This window comes from Dioscorea cayenensis, chromosome 16, assembly GCF_009730915.1.
Source record: "Dioscorea cayenensis subsp. rotundata cultivar TDr96_F1 chromosome 16, TDr96_F1_v2_PseudoChromosome.rev07_lg8_w22 25.fasta, whole genome shotgun sequence".
NCBI lineage: Eukaryota > Viridiplantae > Streptophyta > Magnoliopsida > Dioscoreales > Dioscoreaceae > Dioscorea > Dioscorea cayenensis.
In genome coordinates this window covers 19,056,543-19,069,768 of record NC_052486.1, presented here as the reverse complement: position 1 = coordinate 19,069,768, position 13,226 = coordinate 19,056,543, and the positions used below count along the sequence as shown (strand labels likewise).

At 36.7% G+C, this 13,226-nt stretch overlaps 1 long non-coding RNA gene across 1 annotated transcript; it reads right to left on the bottom strand.

Moving 5' to 3' along the window:
* Window positions 1-8,604: 8,604 nt before the first annotated feature.
* LOC120279578 lies at window positions 8,605-13,175 on the bottom strand. The gene is made up of 4 exons (XR_005541951.1): window positions 12,968-13,175; window positions 12,514-12,594; window positions 9,308-9,656; window positions 8,605-9,213 (listed from the first exon to the last, which is right to left on the bottom strand). It is a non-coding gene; the product is annotated as an uncharacterized LOC120279578 (long non-coding RNA).
* Between the last annotated feature and the right edge of the window lie 51 nt (window positions 13,176-13,226).

Sequence of the window (13,226 nt, the reverse complement as noted above, 5' to 3'; positions counted from 1 at the left end):
TGTGAGTGTCTCCGCAGATGGAAACTCGGCCTCCTTGATCCCATTGTAATACTACAATCATTGATTTTGCTGGTTACTTATCGTTTATGTGTTCCTTTATTAATATATCATGTGTATTAATATATCTTACTGTATTAAAAATATTTCTTGTGTATAATACCATATTCTTGTATCTTATTCTAATTTCCCGTGTACAATATGTATTTCCTATGTATGATATTTGTTTCCTGTATAAACGTTTCCTGTGTATTATTTTTTATTGTGTGTATTTTTTTAACGCTAATGGTTTGAGAATGCAGACCACTTTAAAAATTGCCTGCGAAGCATAGCTATAAGAAAAAATTTTGACTTTACATTTATAAAAAATGACAAACTTCGAATGACTGTAAGGTGCACAGCTCAGGAATACCAATAGCGAGTGCATGCTTCTAAAGAGGGAATTCATGGCGCGTTCCAGCTGAAGACAATGCAAGCAACTCACATTTGTGGTGGAGAAATTGGTACGACATCACATCCAAAAGCAAGCAAAACGTGGGTTTCCAAACGTGTCATACAAAAATTAAAAGAAACACTATTATACAAAGTTGTTAACATACAGAAAGACATATTGTGTGACCACGGTATTTGTCTTCCATACAAGCGCACTTGGATGGGGAAGGAGGTTGCGAGGTCAGTGATTTACTGTAGTGAAGTTAGTAGCTTTGATTTGTTTCTATGGAACGCAGATAAACTATCTGCGATAAATCCTGGCAGTGTTGTAACTTGTAACCATTGAAAATGACGGCGAGCGGTTTAAGCGTGCTTTTTTTTTATTCGGGGCTTGTTTATTGGGGTTCAAGCATGGTTGCAGGCCATTACTTTTTATTGATGGAACCCATTTGCTAGCCAAGTATGGAGGGATTCTGCTAGGGGCTACAGCCAAAGATGGCAATGAAGGTCTATTCTATGTAGCATTTGCTATCGTCGACAACGAAACTGATGAGAACTGGACTTGGTTTCTTACTACTCTTAGGGAGGCCTTATACGGTGAAGATACCTATGATAAAATTATAACATTCATATCAAATCAATTTAAGGGCTTGGTCAATGCTATCTCGCGAGTCTTCCCCTCATCACCACATGGTTATTGCCTATGACATTTGGAGGCGAACTCCATGAAGACCAACTCTAGCCTCGGTAAAGCTTTGTGAATGCAATGCTGGACAATAACTGTGAAAATTGCATACGCATACACTTCGAAAGAGTTTGATGATGCAGTTCGTGAACTTGCATGTCTATCAGTCGATGCACACGCTTGGTTGATAAATAAGTCTGACGTTGATCATTCGTCAAACTTTTTATTTAAAGGAATGCGATGGTGCGAGATGTATTCCAACGTGGTAGAGTCCTTCAATGCCTGGATTAAAGAGGCACGACATCTACCAGTAACAAGCACGGTTGACTCTATCAGGTTAGTCACCTACCGGATATTGTTATGTGTTTCCGTGCAAAATATTAGCGTTTATGTGTATTATACAAGTATCGCGTGTATAAATTTTATTTCCTGTGTATACTGTTATTATAAATGTGTATAAGTAAATATTTCTGTGTATTATACAAAGATCATGTGTATGCATATAATTTCTTGTGTATACAATTAGTAATAATGTGTATAAATAAATATTTCTGTGTAGATAAATGGGTTTCCTGTGCAACTATCGTTTTGCAAGTTTAAAATTATGAATATGTTAGCCGAAAGACGTAAACAATGCAACAACTGGGATACACACCTTTGCCCTGAAATACGAAAAAAGGTTGAGCAAATTGTTGATGAAAGTCGTTTCCTTAGAGTTGGTTATTCTACTGATGACACCTACGAAGTCATTGACAATAACAACAATGCGGTCAACCTCCAGTCTCGTAGGTGTTCATGTAGAAGGTGGGAAGTACATGGCCTACCGTGCAAGCATACATGTGTAGTGATTATGCAAACAGACACGAATGGCCATTCTTATGTTGATGATTACTTCACAATGGAATGGTATCATCGGGCGTATGCAAATCTAATATCCCTTGTTCCTGACAGTGATAAACCATCTGACGACAACCGTCAACTACGGCTTCGGCCACCAATATCAAAGAAACGGCTAGAACGTCCTAGAAGGAAGAAAATAGAGTCACAAGCCTTCGATGTCCGTGAATTACATTATAGCCGATGCCACAAGGCTGGGCATAACTGGCTATCATGCAATGCAATCATAGCGGACTGACCATGGTAAACCTGACGCTAGCGTATGACATTTGATTTTGCTTTCACATGTTCAGAAGCATGACTTTTTTGACATTTTTCTTTACCTGTGTTATTTCTCCCGTTTGTGTATTGAAAACCTTAGGCATCTTTTGCTTTACTGTGTGTGTTTTAAGTTTGTTGTGTGTAGAATACATTTTCCTATGTATACTTTTGCTTTACTGTGTGTGAGATATGTTTTTTTGTGTAGTACATTCGAAATCTATAGCTATTTCGCAGGTGTTATATGTTATTGCATAACGACATTTTCAATTACAGACAAACTTAGGCATTATAAACGCAAGATCTCACATGGAATTGGGTAACTATTCATGTTAGTTTCCAGTACTTTATACATTTTTTCAACATCGTCGGTGACCACATTGTTAGACTCGTGCGCATTATACTGGTTCTCCTTTTCTTCATTCCTTACTTCAACAGGGGTAGCATCTTCAGCAGTTGATTCATTCTTCTCGCCCTTGACTGCGACGGTGTTCTTCTCTTCGTTGGCATGCTTTGTGTCATTGTCAGTGTCCTTCTCACCTTCATCGTTCTTCTCCGTGGTGGCCTCCTTCGCAATCTCGGCGTCCTTCACGTCGTCAGCATCTTTGTCACCTTTGTTGTTCTTCTCTCCGGCAGCATCCTCCTCAGCTTCCACGTCTTTGTGACTTTCGTCCTCCTTTTCCCCGGCAGTATCATTCCCATCTTCTATATCATTCTTACCTTAGCTTTTCTTCTCCGTGGCGCCCCCCATCGCATCTTCTATGTCCTTGTCATCTTGGCTGCCCTTCTCTCCGTCAGCCTCCTTCTCACCTTCTATTTCCTAGAAACCTTGGTTGTCCTTCTCACCTTCTATTTCCTTGAAAACCTGGCTGTCCTCCCCAGCGGCATTCTTCTCACCTTCGACGTCATTCTTCGCATTAGTGCTTGGTATAATTTTCCTCCTTATCGCGTCGAGAAGTACAAGCTCCCCGTTAAGAAGCTACTCCATATACCACATGCAAAATACCGGGCAATCAAAGGTACCAGGTGCCCGCTAGGGGCAATCCTGTACATGCTCAAGTGTGAGGTCTCGAAAATGGATTACTTTCGGTGTTGACCTCGATGCATAGTTTCAAAAGATCCCGCTGAACAGTTTAATAGAACCTGTTAATCACGAAATAAATGGGCATATATAGGAAAGCATATCATAGAAGTACTTACCATGTTTATGGAGTCGGAATCATAAATGTCAGAGCTGAGTGAGGAGTAGTACATGTACTTTCTTTTCTCAATGTCCAAAAAGAGCAGGTGGTAATGACCATGAAGTAGGATTGGCATAAGTATAAGGTCAGCTATTTTGTACCCATATATGACATCTTCCATCAGGTACACTGTTTGTTCCGCAGTGAATTGCAATTTCTGCATGGCAAGAGCCAGGGGCCTTGTGACAACACCACGTCTCTTGAATGCCAAAGGATTTGTTAGTATTTCTGCACGGAGCATGAGTACGAGGGCATCCAATACATCATCATAGACATTTTCCTTCCCATCAAGGAGAATGAACAGATGGGCACGGGTAGTATAGCCGTAGTTGTTATCATCCCTCTAGATGACAGAGCTGCATAAAAGTAGCACACAACCGACCATAAGTATACACAGTGAATAAAGTATATACACAGTAAAATAAATTGTAACACAACAAAATAAATATCTACACAGTATACTAATTATATACACATGAAATTGAATATATACACATTAAACTTTAAATACTCACTGTAGAATATATACTTTACTCATGAACATGATTTTGTAATATAAATACTGGAAAAAAGTACCTGTCGACAAGTGTGTTGAGAAAGATGGTGAGGGCTACCTTTTCGAATTGATTGAGCCTTCCCCAACTCGGGTAGGACGAAAGTCAGTGTCAGCCTTCTTTTGCTCCTCGAAGTACACCTTCCCTTCTGGTTGAGGTTGGTATGTGACCATCGCAAGCGGCGCTTCTATAATTTTTTCCTTTCTCAACCCGTTAATGATTGAAGTAGTGCGTCTACAGCGCGTAATGCTGCATCATCATTTTCGGAATCGTCACTCGAAATGGAAACATTTTCACCAGGTTTGTTCTTATGTGTTGGGCCCTTATTCCTTGTAGCTCTCTTTGGTTGAGCCCTTTTCAGTGGGGCTCTCTTTGGTTGAACCTGTTTTACCGGTGTCTTCTTCACTGGGGCTTGTTTTAGTGGAACTTTTTTCGGAGATGGACTGCTTTGAAGTTTGTCTTGCGCAGCCATGCATCATGTAACCCATTTAGGGAGCATCTTCGGCCTCTACCGGGATCTTGGTGGCTGTTAGGGCCTCAGGAGGCGGAACTTGAGACGGAGTTTCATCCGTGGCCACCTAAGGAGACGGAGTATGAGACGGAATGTGATCTATGCTGGCTTTAGGGACTAGATCTTCATCACTACGGACGGAGCGATCAGAAGCGGAGACCTGTGATGCAACTTCTGGCTTTTCTTCTTGAGTAGTTACTGGTGGGACGTGAGCATCCTCGGAATCGTCTTTATCATGCTCTGCTGGGATTTCTATATTATCTGTAAACTTCGTACTGTACTGCCTAGGACAGCTTTTTCGAAGCCATGCAACCCTTTTGAACCTAATGCCAGGACTAGGGGACGGTCCTGATGAAGGGGGGCAACTGATATCCGTTGTCTTCACAGGGGGGACTGAATCCTTATGCGATGACCATGACTCAGACCTTTTTCTCTTTGCATTTTCATGTTCACGCTCGTCTATACGAGCTCAGAGGTCATTGAACTCTGACAAGACTTGTTGTAATAACCACCGCATTTCATTGTCACTTTGCGGATCCTCCTCTGGCCTTTCTACCGATGACTGTCGATGGCGAATTTGTTTAAGGGTGGTTGGAGGGGATTAATTCCGACGTTGCTTCTTTGTTGGCTCAACGCTTGGCTTTTTCCCAGCAGGCGGGGACCTTGTTTGTTGTCTGGACTGCCTTGTGTAGTAGCCCAATTCTGATGCTCTATCAGGGGTTTGCTTCTGATCAAGCTTAATATTACCAACTAACATATTCTCCTCGTCGTTAGCCTGTAGAAGCTCAGAGAACTACCAAGTAAAAACCCAAAACATCGTAACGTTAGAACATTATACACAATAATTCTATAATTCAAAAGAACACTATATTATATACAGGAATACCATATTATACACATGTATCGAGTAATGTACACAGTACAACATTGTAAAACATGGGAAATAACACATTCATTCAAATTACCAATCATTTTTCGACAGCAATAGGAATAACTTACTTTTTTCCCTTTGATTGAGTTCAGTAGCGGCTCGATAGACGCCGACTTGATGAAATTGGAATCTCCATAGCAAAAGATACAGGGTGTCTGGCCTATTCTTTGTTTCTTGACACTACCCGTCACCTCATAAAACTAAATAATTAGAGCAATGGAGCAACCCCTCAAATAGCCTGCACTAGGACAGTTTCCTTTACAACAAAGTTTGACACGGGCGGCTGTCGCAGGGATGTCTTCCATCAATCACTTGTGAGTAGCGTGTGCCCATGCGTAACGGTCTAGTGACCCTAGATTATCGGCGTACCTTGCCACGAATGGTGCCGCATTTAGACAAGTGTTGGGGAATAGAATCGTCATCATGAAGTACACCACCAGGATCTTCACAAAGGTCTCTTCATCGCCGTGTTTACTACGTACAATTCTCAGCAGGCTTTCTTTGATTGCGTCGCGGTGACAGTTGTACATTTTATGAAGAAAGTTCTTCTCAAATTCTATCTGGACCCTCTCGTGCTTGAAAGAGACAATATCTCCATGGCAACTAAGGCCTAGGATGAGAGCGATGTCTTCTGATCTGAACGAGAGCATGCTTTGTCCTATCTTAAACATTTGGCGATTCTCGTCGTACAACTGCAATACCGCATCGAGAACCCCTCACTCTTGCAACATGGGAGCGATGCCCATAAAATGGGTAAACGGCGTACCGCGGAGTATCTCCCAATGGCACCTGTTCATTTGTTTTTTTCAACTCTGCAATGGTTTCAATAACTAGGCCCAGATAACACCGAGCATTTACAAGTATTGTTGCCATCTTCTGATCTATATAAAAAAACCAAACACAAACTCAATCACTAAGAGATAAATATAATATTATACACAACAAACCACACAGTCTACATAGAAAAAGCAAGAAACTTTACTCAATAATGTTGATATTATCAAATGAATCACACAACATTACATAGAAAATAAGGAAAGCCACTCAGATAACCATCCTTCCATGGCAATTAGATATGTCATCTCACCTTCATGCTGCCTTTTTCCCTTGAGGTAACTCGTCAGTCTTTCACAGAAAATCACCGGAGATCTTTGCCGAAGAAATTCCTGAACAAGTGGAAACCGGGGATGAAAGTTGCCGGAGATCTCGAAGACGAGGTTTTGCAAGAAATAAGATGAACGAAAAAAGGACTTCGACGACGTTCACCGATATAAGAAGAAGGCGAGAGGATGCGACCTTTGGTGGAAGGGAGGGTTTTGTTCCCGAATCCCAATGATTCGCAGTCCAATCAAACATCGCTAGCAGTTCCCAACGGAAAAAGCGGGGGTAAAAATGTCCTTTCAGCCGGTTGAATTCAATTCAAAGCACTAAACTCTCTCAGGGGCAGCATTGTCTTTTCACACCCCATTTAACGCCTCCGTCTCCTCCGTCAACCAATTTTGGGCTGAAAAGGAATTTAAAGGAAAAGGAGGGACCCCTGCGGAAACACAAACTTTTAGGGGATTAAAAGGAATAATTGAAACTTTTGAGGGATTTTCTAGTACTTCCCCGTATATTTTATTGTCCGAGTAAAAATATTGGGTTTTTTTTTCGATATAACTTTTTTTTAATTGTTAAAACAATCCAATGTTAAATTTATTCAGTTTTAAAATAATAATAATAATAATAATAATAATAATAATAATAATAATAATAATGACATTCTTCCAAAATAAAAGCGGTAAAAAATGTAATTTTTTTTATAAATTAATAATAAATTAAAATTTGTTTATAAAGACAAAAAAAATTATTTTTTTAAAAAATTTTGTTTATGAAAAAAACCAATATCGTACTATTTATAAAAAGTCCACTCATCATATAGCTGATGACTAGGCTTGATATTATATTTTAAAACCATGTTAATGGATAAATTTCACATTAAGCTATTTTGATAATTAAAAAAAATTATATTAAAAAAAATGCTTTTCTTAAAGATGGATGTAAAATTAATAATTCAGAATTTTAGAGATATTTTACCCATATTTCTTTTGCAAAGTTTTGTTAAATATTGATATGTATACTCTCCCTATTCCAAAATATTGATGTTTTATTAAAAAAAAAATTATTCTCAAGTAAATATTATTTTAAATATAAATTAAAATTTAAAGTTTTTTTTCCCAACTTTGTCTTTATTTTAATAAAAAGACTTTTACAATTATCAACCAATGTCATCTTTGGAAAAGCAATAATAGCCAGAGTCACATAAAAGAGAAGGCCATTTGGTCCCTTCTATTTTTCATTTAAATTTACTTAATTATAGTTTTTTATTTAAAATGTGTATAATTTGTCCTCCTTTTTTCCTAACTAGTGGCTTCTTAATTTTTGTTTTATAAAATATTTTGTATATAAAATAAATAAATAGAGATATTTTGGGATTTCATCCAAGCAACCATATGAAAAGGGATTTTTTTAAATAATAAATCAAAATAAATTAAAAATTGAAGGGTCTAAAATATGCAACTAAAGTTTTTCCATTACCAATAGTAAAAGACTTAATTGTAATAAATATTATTTTTCACCATCACTAATTCGGTTTTAAATCTGTGAACTTTGGAGTTTAAGAATCCCATGAATTGATAAATGGACATTGATTACCTATGAATTGTATTTAGCCTCTTCCTTGAATCATGTAATATAAACAAGAGGAGAAAACCAAAAATTCTTTTCTTCATTCTTTCACTCCTATAAGGTTTTTTTGTTTCCGGTAGGCTACTTTACAAAGCCATCTTCAAAAGGCAAGCTTTTGTCGTAAAATGTAGGACTAAATAGAGCAGATAAATGAAAAAATAATGCTAAAAAATAAATGTTACAAAGATATTATGTGGAAAACCCCTGAATAATTAGCGTAAAAACCACAAGCAATGATAGAAGAATTTATTAAATAGAAAAATTTCAAGAGTTACAAACTCTCTCTAATAATAAGAAGAAAACCACCACTCTTACTTATACTAGGAGAAGTACCAACTCTCCAAAATATTTTTTTTATTATTATACTCCAAAATTCTTTTCTTCATTCTTTCACTCCTATAAAGTTTTTGTTGTATGACTAGAAACCAAAAATACATACTTAGTGTGATGACCTCTTCAAGGGCTAGAGTTTCTCATGGAAGCAATAAAATTATCTATCCATCTTTTCTGGAGAGATGGCTTTCTCAAGTAGAAGTTCTCGGCCTCTTTTTTGTTGTCGATTAACTTATTGTACACCATTTCCATGTCATCATCACTATAACCTTCCATGTCCCACAACACATCGGTAAGTTTTTCTTTCCATGTCTTTTTTCTAGTCCTATCTATTGATGCCGCCAACTCACCTATCTTTTCTCCAATGTTTTCTCCTGAACCATTTTCACCATTGGTTCTTATTCTACGGGGAACCCTAGCAGTGGTCTTATTCGTAAAAGACCTTAGTGCTTCATGTCTTTGATTTTTTGTATTCATAGGTTCACTGTCTAATGGTGTATTAGGTGGAGGTGCACTCTCATCCTCACCTGGCGTGCCACCAAATTGGTCAAAGATGGTCCGTGCATAATCTCCAGTAGCGTGATCATCTCCAGCAACCAAACGTAGCTCATCAAAAAAGAGTATAGGCTTGTTTAAATACTCCTTGGCTTTTGGTTGTCCCAATGTAAAATGAAAGATAATGAAGTAAATAATAATATTAATAATCATGTCAAACATAATAAATAAACAAAACAGGTATACCTCCACATATGTACGATAGGTCTCATCTTCTAACACCAACTTCTTCTCTGTGTCATTCCATCCAACACCACTGAGGTTCATAAGTTTTTTAATGTCTTGATATTTTTGTTTTAAAGTGCGCATGTGATTCTCCACATTATCGGCATCCATGCAAGCGACAGGGAACCTACTATTCACGACATTAGCTGCTTCGACAAATGCCTGGCGCTTGAAGAATTTGTCAACTTTTAAACCACTTCTTGCCATGTCTGCAAGTAATGGTATCAAGACATGATCCATTTCTTTTGTCCATCTTTTGTTTGCCGTTCCTTTTCGCTTCTCACCCTGTGCACCTTCAGCATTGTTCATCCTACAATAGTAACGAAAATAGACATTATTACCAAACTAAAGAAAAAATCCATCCACCAAGTAATAAATAAGCAAACCATTTAATACAAACATAAAGTTTCACTATCAAAATAATTTTACTACAACACAAAACAAAACAAATGTAAAAAAAATTACCCACCAAGTAATGAGTAAACAAACCATTTAACACAAACATGAAGTTCACTATCCCAAAAATTTACTACAACCCGAAACAAAACAAATGTTAAAAATACATCCACCAAGTAATGAGTAAACAAACCATTTAACACACACACATGAAGTTTCACTATCCCAAAACAAATGTAAAAGATACATCCGAATAAGAGTTTTCATAATGATGCCCCGAAAGCAAGACCACTTGACACATAGTCATGCCACATGTCATCTTTAATTTTCTCATGAAGTTCCATCCATAGAGCTTGTCGCTCACGTCGTTCTCCTAATACGTTAGGTCTTTCGTGTGTGAGGATTTCATCGTCATCTCGAATTTGTTATTGCGCGACAATGTCATCCGGATCAACCTCCCTTACAAAATTATGTAGCACACAACAACCAAGAACAATATCTACTTGTGTTTTGAAAGGATAGAATGGCCTTGAGTCTAAAATCCTAAATCGATTCTTTAAAATCTCGAACGCTCTTTCTATTCTTGTCCTAAGTTGAGAATGACGAAGATTGAATAACTCTTTCGAATTTTGGGGTCTACGGCCTGCTTGTTCTCGTAAATGATATCTAACTTTTTGGTACGGAGATATGAAACCATGTGTTATTGTATACCCGGCATCAACAAGATAGTATTTTCCTAGCATTAAATATTAAGATATTGAGTTCACTTTAAAAAATATATATATGAGAAATATATAATATGTGTTGTATCTAAACATGGAGGTATATGCAATCCATATGGTGGTGGTCGTGACAATGCATCTTTCAAAACTAAGTAGTCATTTGCTGAACCTTCCCAGCCAGCAAGAACGTATGTAAATTTTAGATCCAAATCACATGCGGCAAGAACATTTTGTGTGATGCCCTTGCGGCCCCGAAATTTACTCATTAGATTTGCACTTACCCTTGCGTCTATATGAGTGCCATCAACAAATCCAATGCAATCCTGGGAGCTAAAACTTTATTAGGTTGATAGTCTAAAATACTTACTAACTTGAATTTAATGGAATAGAAATGCATCACACCTTGAAAAAAGGATAAAATTTGGGTTGAATTCTATATCAGGATGTATTGATGTGCCCGGTTGTTTCACAAAGAAATGTCGGATGCTACAAATAGCTTGGAGGACATCATTAAAATATCTGCTCACCGTTGCACCAGATCTAACAAAATCAATTTTCATTGCCCTGTTCTTTGCATGGTGCCCGACTATGTGTAAGAACATTGCCACTTATTCCTCTACCGCAACATGGATGGTATCCCTCAAGTGACCGTGCTCCCTTAATATAGTGCAAAGTCTGAGGTAAGTATCCTTGGACATCCGTATGTATTCCACACAATTATGAACGCCTCCATCTAATATTCGGGTCATGTGTGCATTTCGATGAATATCTCTAATGAATGAAGGTTCTTGAGGTAGCACCTGTCGTTTTTGTTGGTTGTACATTGCTAAAATGACCGTCATGGTTACTAACATAGGAGCATCGATGTAGATTAATTCGGCAAGATTGTCATTGGCCATTATAAACCTATATTGTCATAGATTATTTTTTGGATATTATCATAATATTATGTGAAATAAAAATTATTTCATATTAATTCTAAACATAGACATACCTTATATACCACCAGAAAAAAATATATCTAATCTTGAACCACATTGGAAGGATCAAATTAACTAAAATGAACCTTAGAGACAAGACACCTAAGCTCACTATCTTCAATATCATTTAAACTATATTCAATCCTAAAACAAAATCTCATGTAGATATATATATATATATATATATAACCATCTGGTGATGAATGCACACGTGCGAGGCAGGGCATAGTGTAATTAGTCCATGGAAATCAAATACTCATTAACATGAGTAACTACATTAATAAACACACTCTCCTGTCAAATTTTAATTAATTATGATGTGAAGATATATATATACATGTGTGTGTGACAATGAATTAATGTGATCTACCTCAGCAATATTATGGTTCATCATGGAGGCATATTAAAAGAATAGAAGTGATTAATTAGAGTGAAGATGATCACAACTTGTTTATAGGGTAGTTAGTGAGTATTTATTTTACTTCCAACCAAATAGCATAATAGTAAATCTTCTAACTTTCTTTTTTGTTGATATGAAAGATGAAATGTTTTTAGTGATGAGTGGCTTTTTCTTCCGAAATTGCTTTCATGGGTCTTGATTTTCAACGTGTGAATCATGTACCTTGGAGTGATGAAACTGGGGCCACACATGAAAAGGGACAATACCTATAGCTGTGAGAAATGCATCCTGCAGCTGCAGTAAACTACATAGGCAAGCTATCTTGTTTGTATCTATGTGTAATTACTTAGAAATAATATATATGTATATATATATAGTGAATTTGAATTTAGCATGCCTAATCAAGATTGAAAGAAACTCACATTGGTTCATTGCTGTGCAAATGCTTGAACTCTTTCTAATTTTGCCAGGTCGATGAATATTTTATTAACAAAACTTTGCTTTTAAGAATAAAATAACTAGGAAACGAAACCGAAACTCACATCTCAAAATCTCATCAAAACAAAACCAGAAAATCCTGCACTCACATCTACATAATCTAATTATTTTACATCCATGAACCTAAAAGACACTCGCTGAACAAATTTCAAGGAAAGAATGGCATACTACCTTGTAAAAAATAGGAATGATAAGTTTCTTGACGTAGTTGAGGGAGTTGCTGCTTGATGCCCCAATGTACCAATGTATTACCTAATAATCAACAAGAATAATACACTTCTATGAAATATATGATTATTGGATAAAGTATTAAAACTATTATATGTATTGAACAGAATCTTAGAACAATTAAAAACAAAAACTTTACCAAAAATGAATCAAACGAATCAAATGAAATCATACAACAAACACAGTAAAAAAGAAATCAAAACATGCAAAATCCACCAAAAAGCCTCACAATCTGTAAATATATAAATAATATGATCAGATGGTGTTAAATCCAACAAAAAAACATAAAAAAAAAGAAAGAGAGATTCCACAATCAAAACACACAAAATAAACATAAAAAGGATTAGATCGATCAAATTAATCATAGAAACCAACAAACCAACAAACCTATGCTCACCTAAGTTTGATCATTTCACACTGCATTAATCATAGAAACCAACAAACCAATAAAACAACTGCACTGCAACAAATCATGAATCAATAGAAAGCAAAAAGGTCACCAACACATATGGTCCGGATATGCATATGCGTGATTTTTGGTTTCTAAGCAACAAAGGAAAAGGATGGCAATTGTTATCTGTTCATTTGCTCCATAACAAAAATACTTGAAGGTATGATAAACAGTAAACTAATTGGTTTCCAAACAAGAAGTTAGA